General features: G+C 39.7%; 2 pseudogenes; both read left to right on the top strand.

Annotated features, from left to right (window-relative positions):
• Positions 1-7,552: 7,552 nt before the first annotated feature.
• LOC102427015 lies at positions 7,553-13,754 on the top strand (annotated as a pseudogene).
• On the top strand, positions 10,142-10,759 carry LOC102429492 (annotated as a pseudogene).
• Positions 13,755-14,287: the final 533 nt, after the last annotated feature.

The following is a 14,287-nucleotide window of genomic DNA, read 5'->3' as shown; positions in this document are numbered from 1 at the left end:
TTACCTAGGGGAATCCTGTTCGGCGCCAAATGCTGGGGTCCAGCCCCAGCGGTCCAGGGGTTCCCAAAGTGTGGACGGAGCTCGGCGAAGAAGGTTTTACACAGAGACAGCGTTCAGAACTCTCTAGCTTTCCTTAGCCTCCGTGGATCTTCCTGTGCCTGGCTGAGGCCACAGAGAGAGATCCCGAGGCAAGCTGAGCCTTTATTTTATAGTGAGAGGTAAACAAGGTAGTGGTTTCCATAGTTACACAGTAAGTTACACTGTTGTAAGTTTTACTTATTTTTGTTCTTGTAAGTTTCATTTGTTTTTGTTCTTGTTGCACTTCCCTCAGCCCATTAGCTTCCCAAGTAAGATCTAGGGAGCTTTATACAAGGTCAAGCCCAATTATGCTAAGAGGACTGTGCTCTCTAAGCTGGGAATTGTTTATGACTTTGCCCACAGGTCAGTCCGAGGCTTAACCCTATATCAGTTCCCCACAACTTAACATAAAAAACACAAAAAATTTGATTAAAAATGAGTAGAAAACTTAGACATTTCTCTAAAGAAGACATACAGATGGCCAACAGACATATGAAAAGATGCTTAACACTAATCACCAGGGAATTTCAAATCAAAACCACACTGAGATATCACCTGACACCTGTCAAAATAGCTGCTATCAATAAGTCAACAAAGAATAAGTGTTGGAGAGGTTGTGGAGAAAAGGTAACCCTCGTGCACTGTTGGTAGGATTGTAAATTGGTGCAGCCACTATGGAAGTTCCTCTAAAAATTAAAAATTAAACTACTATACAACCTAGCAATTCCACTTTTAGGTATTTATCTGAGGAAAACAAAAACACTAAGTTGAAAAGATTTATGTACCCTATGTTCATTGCAGCATTATTTACAGAAGCCAAGATATGGAAGCAACCTAAGTATTCATCAATAGATGAATGGATAAAGAAGATGTGGTATATATCTAATATATAATGGATTATTATTCAGCAATAAAAGAGAATAAAATCTTGCTATTTGTGACAACATGGATGTAACTAGAGTGTATTATGCTAAGTGAAATAAGTCAGAGAAAGACAAATACCATATGATTTCACTTATATGTGGAATCTAAAAAAGCAAAATAAGCAAACAAAACAGAAACAGACTCAGACATACAGAAAACAAACTGATGATTGCCAGAGGGGAGGGAATTGAGGGGTGAGTAAAATCATGAAGGGGAATAAGAGATACAAACTTCCAGTTATAAAATAAATACATCATGGGGATATAATGTACAGCACAGGGAATGAATTCAATAATATCGTAATAACTTTGTACAGTGACAGATGGTTACTAGATTTATCATGGTGATCACATCATAAGGTATATAAATGTCTAATCACTATGTTGTATACCTGAAACTAACATAATATTTTATATCAACTGTTCTTTAACTAAAAATAATGTGTTTATCCAAATTAATTAATAAGGGACAAGTATCCACTCATTCATTTAGTTATATATGGTTAAGCACCTACTATGTGCAAGAGCATGCACCAGGCACTGAGTCCCCAGTGATGAACATGACAGTTTCAGTGGAGTTCATATTCTGTTCAAGAAAATGCATTTGAAACAACTAGTTACATAATTGATTTATCAATTATAGTTGTGGTAAGTTCTACAAAGAAACAATTACAGGTTGCTAAGAGAACTTACAGCAGGGAGGACTGATCAAGTGGGGAGGTCAGGGAGGTTGGGGAGACTTCTGAGGGATTACTAATAAGCACTGAATATGAAGGCAAAAAGCAGTTCCTGGAAGGAAAGAGAAGAGCTGCCCAGGTGTTTGGCAGGTGAAGAGTTTGAGTTTCCCAATGCGGTGGTACAATCTCAGGCTATGACCTTTGGTGACTTGGTGTTCTGAAGCTGGATTCTGTAAGGATCCTCCCACTTGGTTACAACCAAAGGAAAGAAACCCACTCAGGCACCCCCAGTACCAGTGAATTAAAATTGGGTGGAGAGTATAAAGCTATTCAGTATCACTTAATTTCCCTCACCACACACACACACAGGTGCCTCAGGAACCTCACTTTATTGGAGGTCTGCTTTGGGACAACTGTTTTACACGCCTGTGAACTCACTCCATCCTCCACTAACTTTGCAATGCAGATATAAACCCTCACACCCAGGGTCGCTGAGGGTGAGGGAGATTAAATAACCTGCCGAAGATCACAGCTGTACCAACCTTTGTCCCATGAAAGCCCATGAGCTTTCACCTACACTGAGCTGCCCAATTGTTAGCTTATTGTTTGAAGAATGCTGTCCTCCTTAGGGGCACTTTGAAAAAATTTTTAAAAAGTTTTTTAAAGTGACAGGGAGCCCCAGAACTACAGAGTAAACCCAAGTACAATCTGCAATGTTCCCATTTTTAAAAAAACTGTCATTTGACAAAGATAATTATGACTGGTGAGCAGGTCCATGCTTTGACTATTTAAGTTTGTGTACACTGATATTCTGGCTCCCTGAGTTTTATTGGCAAAGGGGTAGAAGGGTAATCAGCACTGTTAGGAGAGGTTCTACAGATGGGCCGAACTTTGAAAAACGCGATGGAAGCTCGCATTAGAGTGATGAGGAGAAATAACTGAGTTGTGTGAACCAATGTCAGTCTCCCAGGATTCCAGGATGAAACTAATACTGCTGTATTTGCACTGAACTTCCATTTCCAAAGCACTAATGCGTAATTTAGTTTTATCCTGACTGTACTGAAGATCGCATTCAAATAGCCAGAGAACCAACGAGAAGTCAGGGAGCTTCTCGGGAACAGTTTGGCAATTGAGAAATCACATCAGAAGGGTGTAAGGACCATTTCTTTTTCTGTTTCATGGGAAAAAGTCAAGTGACCCCAAAAGCCATGGTTCTTTGGAAGGAGATCAAGAAACAAATAAATAGACTCTTCATGTGCCGCTTTGCTTGTGGGAGTTGCACACATGGAAATCTACACAAGGGCTTTATTTTCTTGCAGTCTGTGCATTGACCTTCTCCGGGATCGGGGGTGTCCCTGATATAAATGATGCTAAATAATTACATAAATTCATTTTATAGCACTGCTTTAAATCTGTCTGGCAGGCCTAAGCAAAATGGTGAGGTGTTCTCTTGAACCCCACACCCCTGTTTGAGCCTGTGGTCCTTTCCTCTTTCCTCCCGGGTTCCTTATGCACCTTGAGTGTAAATTCCTGTAATCTGTGCCTCATACTCATTTCTCAGATCTACCCTTCTCAGACATCCCCCGGAAAGGGTCAAGTTCAAGATCTGAGCCTCTTGGGCCCGTGTAATTGCTGCTGCTGCCCTGCCTTCCTCTGGTAACCTCCCTCCTTCTACTGCCTGTGGGAGTCCCGGAAGTATCTTTTTGCAAATGATCCAACCAGACTGCAAAGTCCAGGCGACTCACATGGCATATGATCTGACCTCTGCTGTCCTCGCCAGTGTCATTTCCTGCCTCATAAAGTACTTCTGCCCCAGGTACTTCTTGTTCCAGCAATGCTGAAGCATTTATGGTGCCCTATAGGTCTGGCTTTATGGACACGCAACCTGTACCTTTGTATGTGGGGCTCTGCGCTTAGAAGGTCCGTTTGATTTCATGCTCTGCTATCACTGTGTTGAAATTCTCAATAATTTATGAACAAGGGGCCCTGAGTTTTTATTTTGCTCTGGGCTCTGCAAAGTACGTAGCTGGTCTTGGTGCCCAAATAGCATGTTGCTTCCTTCCTCTTGTCTTGTCTGTACTCTGCTTTCTGCCTAGCATGTATTTCCCTGCATCTCCATCTCATGTGCTCTTCTTAGTCTTCCAAGCCTAATTTGAATGCCACTTCTTTAGTGAAACCTTCCCTGAACACTTGGCTTCCACTCGGACTACATTAATCACTCCCTCCTCTGTGCTATCCCTTTATATTGCTCACACATCTATTATAGTCCTTCCAGGATGTGTGGTGATTAGTCACGTACCTGCCTGTCTCCTTCTACCTACCTTTGATCTCCTCAAGGACAAGGGTCCACACCAGGCCAGGAAGTGCAGCATAATGGTTAGGGACTCTGGAACCAGGCTATCTGGCTGGGTGTGATTCTAGAGAAGTCACCGGGCTTCTTTCTGTTTTAGTTTCCTCACTTGTTAAAAGAAGGACAATCATGAAAATCTACCTTGAAGGGCTGTTGTGAGATTTGAATAAGATAAGCTATGCAAAGTGCTTGCAACAGGGCCTGGCACACAGTAAGTGCTCAATAAATATGTCTCATCTTATACATTATTCTCTTTTGTGGTCCTGAAACCTAATATAGTGGCTAGAACATTTGTTTCTGAGAATTTATTGAATACCTACTGCATACCAGGCTCTGTGCTGGCTGCCTGAGATACAAAGGGGAATAAAACACGGCCTCTGCTCTCAAAGAATTTAACGTTAGTCAGGGAGAGAGATAAGCTATGAACGATCATGGTTCAGCTGATAAAACACTCAGTGCAAGTTAGTTTGAGAGCACAGAATAAAGGCATACGAATCAGACTGCGGAGGCGAAACCTGATCTGAATTGTGCAGAATAAACAGGAGTTAGCTAAGCACGGAAAAGGGACAAGGTTAGTCTACAGAGACAGAACAGCACATGTAAAAGCATGTAAGTGTGACAAGTCTCACGTGTTAAGGAAAATATATGACATGTGGCTAAAGCAAATGGTGTTTGGTGACATTGAGGGACATGAGAGATAGACTGGCCGGACTGGCAAATAGATTGTAACTCTGGTCTATTGGTGGTCGCTGCCTGGAACATTGTACAGAGAAGGATTCTGAAGCCATGTCCAGTCTCTGTGGAAAAGAATGGTGGGACACATTAGTTCCATTTGTTCTGGGAGGAGAGGAGGGGAGTGGGAGCCTGCATGTCACATATCTGCCATTATTGATAGATTATGTGAAGTCTCATATGCTGTATTAGGAGGTTGTATTTTATCCTGAAAACCATAGGGAATAATTGAACCATTTTCAGTATGGCAGTGACACGATCAGATTACATAATAGGTGTCCTATAAATGCTTGCCAGATTGAACTAACTATGAGCCCCACTTCACCTATTAATGATTTAGTGTGTCAAATGCACCCAAATAATGTGAACCCAGCAAATAAAACATGCCTAGTGGAGCCGATCATGCTCAGAGCACTGTGCTGAGTGCTGGAAGCATTAGAGCCGCCTCTAAAGGTGCTTAACATGCTCCTGGGTGTCATTTACGCAGTAAAATAGTCTGATTCACACTGCAGTTTCGAACAGAGGATTGAAGTGGCATTAATAATTGATGCAGCTATAACATTTCATGCTATGAGCTGGGTGTATCTCGAAAGAAAGACTTCCAGGGGGCTTTTTGAACCTTTAATCATCTTGTTGATTATAAATCAAGCAGCAAGAAATGGACCGGAAGAAACAGATTGTAATGTTTTAAAAGAGAAATATATCAATATGTTTTTATAAATATTGCTAATAGGTATTTCATTGGTACCTAAGTAGAGACAGCTCTGAGATTTTGGCTATTTCAAAAAGTAATAAATACCCAGACTTATTATTCTTACTATGAAAACACTATAAAATTGTCACTTATTATTGCATTGAAACATATTTTGTGAGAAGCTGTTCTTTTGAAAGGATACACAAAGGGAGGTTGTCCTCAATAAATTTAGTATAATAGCCATCGGCATATATTTCTATTGATTTTCCCCCTTGATTTGAAATAGTATAGAACAGTGTAAGCAATACAGCAAGAAAAAATAATTTAAAATACCTACAAATGATGGGGCAGAGGGAATTGGAATGTAAGGAAACCCAGTGGAGCTCATATGTGGGATTAGTGCACAACATATGAGAAAGTGTATGTATCTCAAGACACTCAGGCCAAGCAACACTTGAGTTCTTATCACATACCAAGAAGAAAACTGAAATAAATGACATTTCTGATTTAATTATTATCAATGAAAAGACTAAAAGCAGATTTTTCAGATGCTGCCTAGAACTGATTAAAAGAATCAGTGAAGATACAGAGATGAAGATGAAACGTTGTACCACATTGACCAACTGTTTTCACTCTTTCTTGTGTGTCTGTTTTTTCTTTGTGGCTTTCTGGCATTTCCTCCCTTGAACTTCCTACTATTATAAAGACTGACATTGGTCATAGATCAGAATGGAAGAGTCTTGTCTTTGTAAAAATATTCTTGTTTGCAGTCACATTTCAGGGGTGGAGGGTAAGAAGAAAGGATGTGGAATACAAACAACTTGCACAGTGTTATGTCTGTGTTACTAGGTTCTAGCACAGTTCCTAATGTACAATTATGGGTTGAAAGGAGAGAACTTCACAGAATTATGAATCCTTATAAAAATGTGTAGCCACTAAAGGTGTATGCCTATGTGGTACCTTGGTCATAGCTTCCAAAACTCAATTCTTAATTTATAAGGTCATGTTACCTGGACATTCAGCTCTAGAAGCATCTCGGCTACAGTGCAGCCCTCAGAAGAAGGTCCATGAGGGAGACAAGGCATGGAAGTCAAAGGAAGATCAAAGAGAGGGCACAGAGCAACTCCTCTTCTTTTGCTGCTCAATTATTTGCTGTTTCCTTAATTCAGGCTTTTGTGAAAACAGGAAGACCTCCAGGGCCTCAAACAAGACCCTCCCACCCAGCTGCCCCTTGGTTCTCAGAAACGGTTTTGTTTTGTTTTAAGCTTCCTTCCATCGAGACTAGAACAATTAAGAGATTTGGCAAGTAAAAAGCATCTCTCTCTCTCTCTCTCTCTCTCTCTCTCTCTCTCTCTCTCTCTCTCTCATTTGTGCCAGGTGCTTTGATCCATAATCATGAGGAATAGTAATCTTCCCCTGGAATGGGCATTAATATTGTTTATAGTTCTAATACTACATCTGTCATTAACTGTTATAACAGATCAGTCCAGTAGGCCAGGTACTTTACAATGATCTATTGTTTGAGCAGAAAAAGGTCATGGCAAGAGTTTCTGTACTGTCACAAACACAATAGATCTCCAGCTCCACAAGTTGACCATTAAAGTGTGTTGTTCAAATTACCAATATGATACAATGATGATGATGAAAATGGTGATGACGGTGGTAACATTCTCATGTAGTGAACTTTCGCATGTGCCAGGGATTGCTGTAAACACTCCTGTTGTGTCATTTAACCTTAGCAGTAATTCAACGAAGTAGGTGCTATTGTCATCGTTTTACAGATGAGAAAACTGAAGCTCAGAGTTGTGACTTGCTGGGTTCTTAGAGGACTGCATGGCAGAGCTGATTTTGAACCCAGATTTGATGCTCATGCCCCTATTTTTAGCCGTGATGCCACATAACCTTCGACAATAATAATCGGCATTAACATGTTGCTTTCCCTTAGATTTTAATTTTGCTTTCATGTCTCTACCAGAATTGCATTTGTTAGTTTTTTCCCCTAGTATACTCGCGTGCATGCACGTGTGTGTGTGTGTATGTGTGTGTGTGTGTGTGTGTGTGTGTGTGTGTGTAATATGTGGTTGTAGTTAATTCTGCCATGACGGAGAATTCTATCAACAATTTCACAGATCCAAGTGTCTTCTTGGTCAGAATATATTGGTTTATTATGTAACTTAATTTTACTGTTACTTATAATGCTTATCTATACTAATTAAAGGGTAATATGCTAATTAGACCAGGAGACCTTCCAGACATCCTTCTGGACAAAGCCATGGTGGTGGGGTCAAGGCCGAGGTGGTTAGGGGAGATCAGGCCAGGAGGGGATGGCAGTTGGAGGTGATCAGGCCAGCGGGGGGGGGGGGAGTTGGGGGCCAGCAGGTCGGCAGGCAGAGTGGTTAGGGGCAATCAGGCAGGCAGGCAGGTGAGTGGTTAGGAGCCAGCAGTCCCGGATTGCAAGAGGGATGTCTGACTGTCGGCTTAGGCCCAGGGATCGGGCCTAAACCAGCAGTCAGACATCCCCCGAGGGGTCCCAGATTGGAGAGGGTGCAGGCCCAGCTGAGGGACAATCACGCCCTCCCATGCACAAATTTTGTGCACCGGGCCACTAGTTTTCTATAATAGTCTTCAGAACATGCTACTATATTATTCTACTTAATCCATATTATGTATATGCACATATAATATGAAGAACTGGTGGCTATAATCTCAGTTGCATTATTTCACTATTTCAGGTGAAATGGTGTCCATCTCAGGACCTAGCTTCTGCCACTGTTCATTCCTGTAGTATGTACTGAGTGCCCACTGCAGGTGAGATACTCTGCGAGCCATCCAGGACACAAAGATGTAAGGACATGGCTTGAGTACTCAAGGAATACATAGCAACTTATTCTAGTGTATGTGTAAAGCACAGATAAGATTGATCTTAAATTAGTGGAATAGTCCAAGTATAATTAGAAAAATATAGCCCAATAATCCTATTCCCCACTTTCTGTAGAAAGGTAGCAGTGAGTTATGAAGTACCTATGTTTAGTGTGCAGAATATGAAATACCCAGTGGCCTGTGAATAGATTCTAGTCAGTTCCTGCTCAAGGAGTTGCCCAAAGTCCTGGAACACAAGATACTAAAGGGGTCCCAGAAACAAAGGGAGATCATCTTCGTGACTATTAGAAGATTATACTATTTTAACTGTGTAATCCAAAGCCTTGAGAAAAACATGCTCTATAGTCAAATCCTGGCTTCTTCAGCCACTATCTGTATCCTATTACTGTATTACAAACTTTTCCTGAGCTTTGATAACCTTCTTTGTAAACTAAAGATAATGTCTTTTATTGGTTTGCTTATATATTCATTCATCTAGAAAACAGTTTTAAAATACCTACTACATCCCAGACCTTGAGCTAGGCAGTAGATGAACAATGTTTAATAAGACAGACATTGTTCCTGCCCCCATGAAACTTACAGCCTGGTGAGGGAGAGAGGCACTAAATGAACGGGGGCTCTGATAGAGAATACTGGTAGAGGGAGCTGCTTTCAAGTGGGTGGTCAGGGAAGGCCTCTCTGCAGAGGTGACACTTAGACTGACATCGAAAGAACGCAAAGGTACACTTTGTAAAGAGCAAATGAGAGAAGGGTTTCAAATATGGGAAGTGGTTTGTGCAAAGGCCCTGGGTTGATAAAGAGGAGTTGAGACACTGAAAGTAGCCTCGTAGATTGAAAAATAAAAAAGAGGGCATTATCCCAAAAAGTGAATATTGTCTATCCCAAACCCCAATAATTCCATTCCTGAGTATACGTCCGAAAAATTCTTGCCTGTGTCTATTATAAGAACACTCCTAGTAGCACCAAGCTTTGTTCATGATAGCACAAAACTAAAACAACAAACATTGACAGAAGAAAGGAGAAGCATTCACACAGTAGTGAAAATGAATGAATTATGGCTCCTCGGACCACCGAAGATGCCTCTTATAAACATTATTTTGAGTGGAGAAAAAAATCATTAAAAAACAACTTACAGTATTATTTACTATGTGTTTTAAATTATCTTAGAGTACCCAACATTTTAAAATATTAATTGTTGTGGATACATAGTATACTGTAAAAGGTCTTTGTTTGTTTGTTTTGTTTTATAAAAGCATTTTTTAAAAGCAAGGGGATTGAAACGTCTGTTTCTGGCCAACAAGATGTTGGACTGGAGAGTAAATTTACCCTTCTGCTTTAAACAACTAGGAAACTAGCAAATTACAGTATGAAACAATGGTTTTCAGAACTGGATGGCAGCCAAGCAGGACTGTCATGCCTGAGCGAAGAAAAACAAACAAAAACAAACAAGGTGAGCTGATTGCACCATCTTACCCCCTGGAATGAGTTTCCAGTTGGTAGCATAGGAAGGGGAAAGCCCACATCCATTGGTCTTGCTGAGTGGAGGAAACAGACTGGAATTGGGGAAGAATCAGGCAGCCACAATTTGCTGGGCAGTGTACGGAGAGGAGGGAGCTGCAGGGAATGAGAACTCCAGAGATCTGCAGGAGGATCGCCCATTGGCTGATTACCTGTCTATGCTTGAGTGACACTGACATACTGGGGGTCAGGGAAGGACCTGTAGGAAAGGAATAAGCAAAACAATTCCTGGGCCTCACACAGCACTGGGAAAAGTTCTTATTCCCACACGTCAACAATCTCATAATATATGGAGTATCAGGTAAGAATCTTAGAAGTCAAACTTTGCTAGTGGGCCTGAAACCTTACTAAAGGCTGCTGTGGACCCAACATAAAAAGCTTAAAAGCAAGCTTCAAATGATCCAAGTATGATCCAAATAACTTAACTGAGTGCCAGGGGAAATACAACAGCCACATGCTTTAAAGAAATACAAGAAAATCTAGCAACCAGCAATATAGATTCACAATGGCCAGTGTCTGATTTAAAAAATGATAATGACTATGAGAACAGGGACAGTGGCAGTGACTGGCATCTTGGGATGAAAGCGCATAACAGGATCATCTGATTCTTCAGGAACTCCTCAGGTTTCCTCTGTCCCTCAGTCTGCAGTCTCAGTCCATTTGAGCAGGGATACTGGTGGTACAGACATGGCACTTAATAAGGAACTTGAACAAAATTAGAGAATACAGAACTAAGCGACAGTCATCTGGAGGGCCTGTTGGTACTGGCCCAGAGTATCAAGCTCGAGTTGGAGAGAGAGCTTTTCAAGCTTAAGCAAATGTATGGTAAAGCAGGCATGACTTCAAATTTGAGTATACCAAATTTGAAAATACCAAATTTGAAGTCATCGAAAAACCTCAGTTCTGAAGAAATAATGTAAAATTTAACTGGTAATCTGTCCTAGATAAGTGGTACAACAGGTCAGAAGTATGAGGATAAACATACATTTCACAACTGTCCATTGTTCTTTTAATTCTGATTCCAAATAAATTATTTGGTGATGTTGGGTGAAAAAAAAAATAACCGAGGCATGCAAAGAAGCAGGAAAATAATGACCCAGAACCTAGACAATAACCAATCAATAGAAACAGGCACAGAAATAATACTGATGATTGAACTAGTAGGTAAGGACATTAAAACAGTTATTATAAATATGTTCAAAAGGTAGAATAAAATATAGCAATAATAAAGAGAGAATTTAAAGATGTGGAAAAGACCCAAGTGGATGTCTAGAGATAAAAATACAATATCCAAAGTAAAAAATACACTGGATAGCATTTATGCCACTGAATATTTTTTTTAATCCTCACCCAATGATATTTTTTCCATTGATTTTTCAGAGAGAGTGGAAAGGAGAAGGGGTAGGGGACAGAGAAAGTGAAATATTGATGTGAGAGAGACATATCAATTGTTTGCCTCCCACACGCTCCCCAACCTGGGGCCAGGGATGGAACCTGCAACCCAGGTAGGTGCCCTTGACAGGGAATCAACCTATGACCCTTCGTGCACAGGCCGACCACTAAGCCATGCCAACCAGGGCTGTGCCACTGAATTTAAAGTGCATCTCTGGTAAAAAAAAAAAAAAAACATATACTGGATCTTGATTTTAAAAATCCAATCTAATAATCTCTGACTTTTGATTGGCGTGTTTAGCCCATTCATATAAATGTAATTATTAATATAGTTGGTTGAAGTAGGCCATTTTGCTCTTTTATTTTTATCTCATCTTTTTTGTTGTTGTTGCTCTCTGTTCCTCCTTTACTACTTTCTGTGCTTAGAAAATTATATTTTGCATTCCATCTTATCCCCTCTGTGAATTTGATATATTTCTTTGCCTTATTTTTTAGTAGTTCCTCTAAAGATGCAGTATGCATCCTTAACTTATCCCAGTCTACCTCAAGTAAACACTAATGTACTTCCGACAAAATACAGGAACTTATCAACAGTCTAGTAGCATTTCCCTTCCTTTTGTGCTATCACTGCCATATACTAGTATGTATGTTGTAAACCTCACGATAAAGTGTATAATGTTTGCTTTAAAGATTCATGTACCTTTTAAAGAAATAAAGATAATAAAAGAGAAAATATATAAGTAAGTATAATTTTTCACTTTATACAGATATTTACCAATTCCAGTGTTTTCCCTTTCTCCCTCTGCATCTGAATTACCATCTGGTGTCATTTTCCTTTAGCCCGATGGACTTTCTTTAGCATTTCTTGTAATGCAGATATGCTAGCAACAGATTCCCTCAGTTTGTTTATTTTGAATTATCTCTATTTTGTCTTCATTTTTAAGAATAGTTTAGATATATAATTCTTGGTTGACAAATTTTTCTTTTAACATCTGAATCACCATTGCAATGTTGTCAGGCTTCTATTGTTTCTGACAAGAAGTCAAGCATTATTTGTATTGTTTTTACCCTTTATTCATTCAAATATATTTTCTGCCCCTTCTGCTTACCTCCCTTTTGGAATTTCAACTAGATGTGGAATAGATTCATATGATCCCACACAGGTCTCCGAGTTTCTGTTTATTTTTCTTTATCTTTTTTCCATTTCTATTGACCTATCTTTAAGCTCCCTGACTTTCTTTTTTCAAGTCGAATCTTCTTTTTTCAAGTCGAATCTTCTGATGGGCTCCTCTTGTAAACTTTTCATTTCAGTATGCTACTTCTCAACACTAGAATTTCCATTGGATTTTTTATAGGGTCTGTTTTCTGGTAGAGTCTCCAAGCAGGCATTTTTTGTAGAATTTTACAAATTGATTCAAGAGTCATAGAAAATGAATCTTAGAATAGTCAAATAAGTTTGAAAAAGTAAAAAAAACTTATTCTACATCTGATATTAGCATAAGGAGAGACACATAGGCCAATGGAAACAAGTAGAAACAGGCCCAATCATATATGGTCAATTTATTTTTGACAACAGTGCTGAGGGATTTCAATGGGGAAAGGATAGTTTTTCAAACAAATGGTGCTACAATTGACCCTTACCTTACAACACACACACACAAATTAACTTTGAAATGTATCATAGACCTAGATGTAAGAGCTAAGACTATTAAAAATATAGAGAACAAAACTTAGAAGATCTTTATGACTTTGAAGTAAGCAGATATTTTTTGATGGGGCACAAAAAGTATAAACTATAAAAGAAAAATCAATAAATTAGATTGGAAAGCCTTTGTTTAAAAAAATGGAAAGGCAAGCCACCAACTGGGATAAAAGTTTGCAAAACATGTATCTGGTAAAAGACTTGTATTCAGTTTTTCTCTGACTGGCGTATATTTCACTTAGCACGACACTCTCCAACTGTTGCAAAAGGAGTTCAAGTTCCTCATAATTTTCACTTGTTGGAGGAGCTTGAAGAAGGACAAAAAGTAGGCAATGGTACGGTTAGCTGGGGCCTTGAAGATGATAAAGTTATGACACTTATACGGTGGGCAGGCATGATTATTGGGCCACCAAGGCTGGAATAATTGAGGAAGGCTGAACAGTGGAGGAAGTTGCCTTTGCAATGAGCCTTGAAGAACTGACAGGTAGGATTTCAGAAGGTGGTAATGGGGATGGAGAACATTCAGAGAGGAGAAAAGACACATTATGAAAACAGAATTATAGCCTGAAAGTAGCATATGGACTGAAATACCCAGAAGCCCCTCCATCAGTTAGATTTGTAACCAAAATTAATATGAATGGAATAAGTAATTCCAGTGGAATGACAGATGCAGGGAGCATAGCAGTGTTAGCAAAATGGTAAAATTCATATAGCATTAAACTTGTACTTTAAGAACTAAGATATCTAATGATGTCCAATGAAAATATGAATTCCACAGCCACCAGAAGGACAAACATACAACAATTAATTTTAGTGGAGCTCAAACTTGTCTTAAATCAATAGTCTTCTACTCACGGTAATGTCTTAATTAAATGTCACAATGCAAAATACCCACACATTAAGTAAAGGAATTCCAGCTGGTAAACATGATCTGGGCATTTGTAAGAATATGTTTAATATATATACACACATTATGTTTTCAGGTAACAGGAAGAAAAATGCAGCACACTTTTGTAAGGAGCTGTCATTTAAACATAAACCTGGCCCAACCTGCATGGCTCAGTAAGCGTCAACCTATGAACCAGGAGGTCACAGTTTAATTCCCATTCAGGGCACATGCCCAGGTTGTGGACTCGATCCCCAGTGGGGGGTGTGCAGGAGGCAGCTGATCAATGGTTCTCTCTCATCATTGATGTCTCTCTCTCTCTCTCTCTCTCTCTCTCCCTCTCTCTCTCTCTCCCTCCCTCCCTCCCTCCCTCCCTCTCTCCCTCCTTCCCTCCCTCCCTCTCCCTTCCTCTCTAAAATCAATACAAATATTTTAAAAAATAAAATTAACTTAAA

The sequence above is a fragment of the Myotis lucifugus genome, unplaced genomic scaffold, assembly GCF_000147115.1.
Source record: "Myotis lucifugus unplaced genomic scaffold, Myoluc2.0 scaffold_63, whole genome shotgun sequence".
Classification (NCBI taxonomy): Eukaryota; Metazoa; Chordata; class Mammalia; order Chiroptera; family Vespertilionidae; genus Myotis; species Myotis lucifugus.
This window is presented reverse-complemented; position numbering and strand designations above follow the sequence as displayed.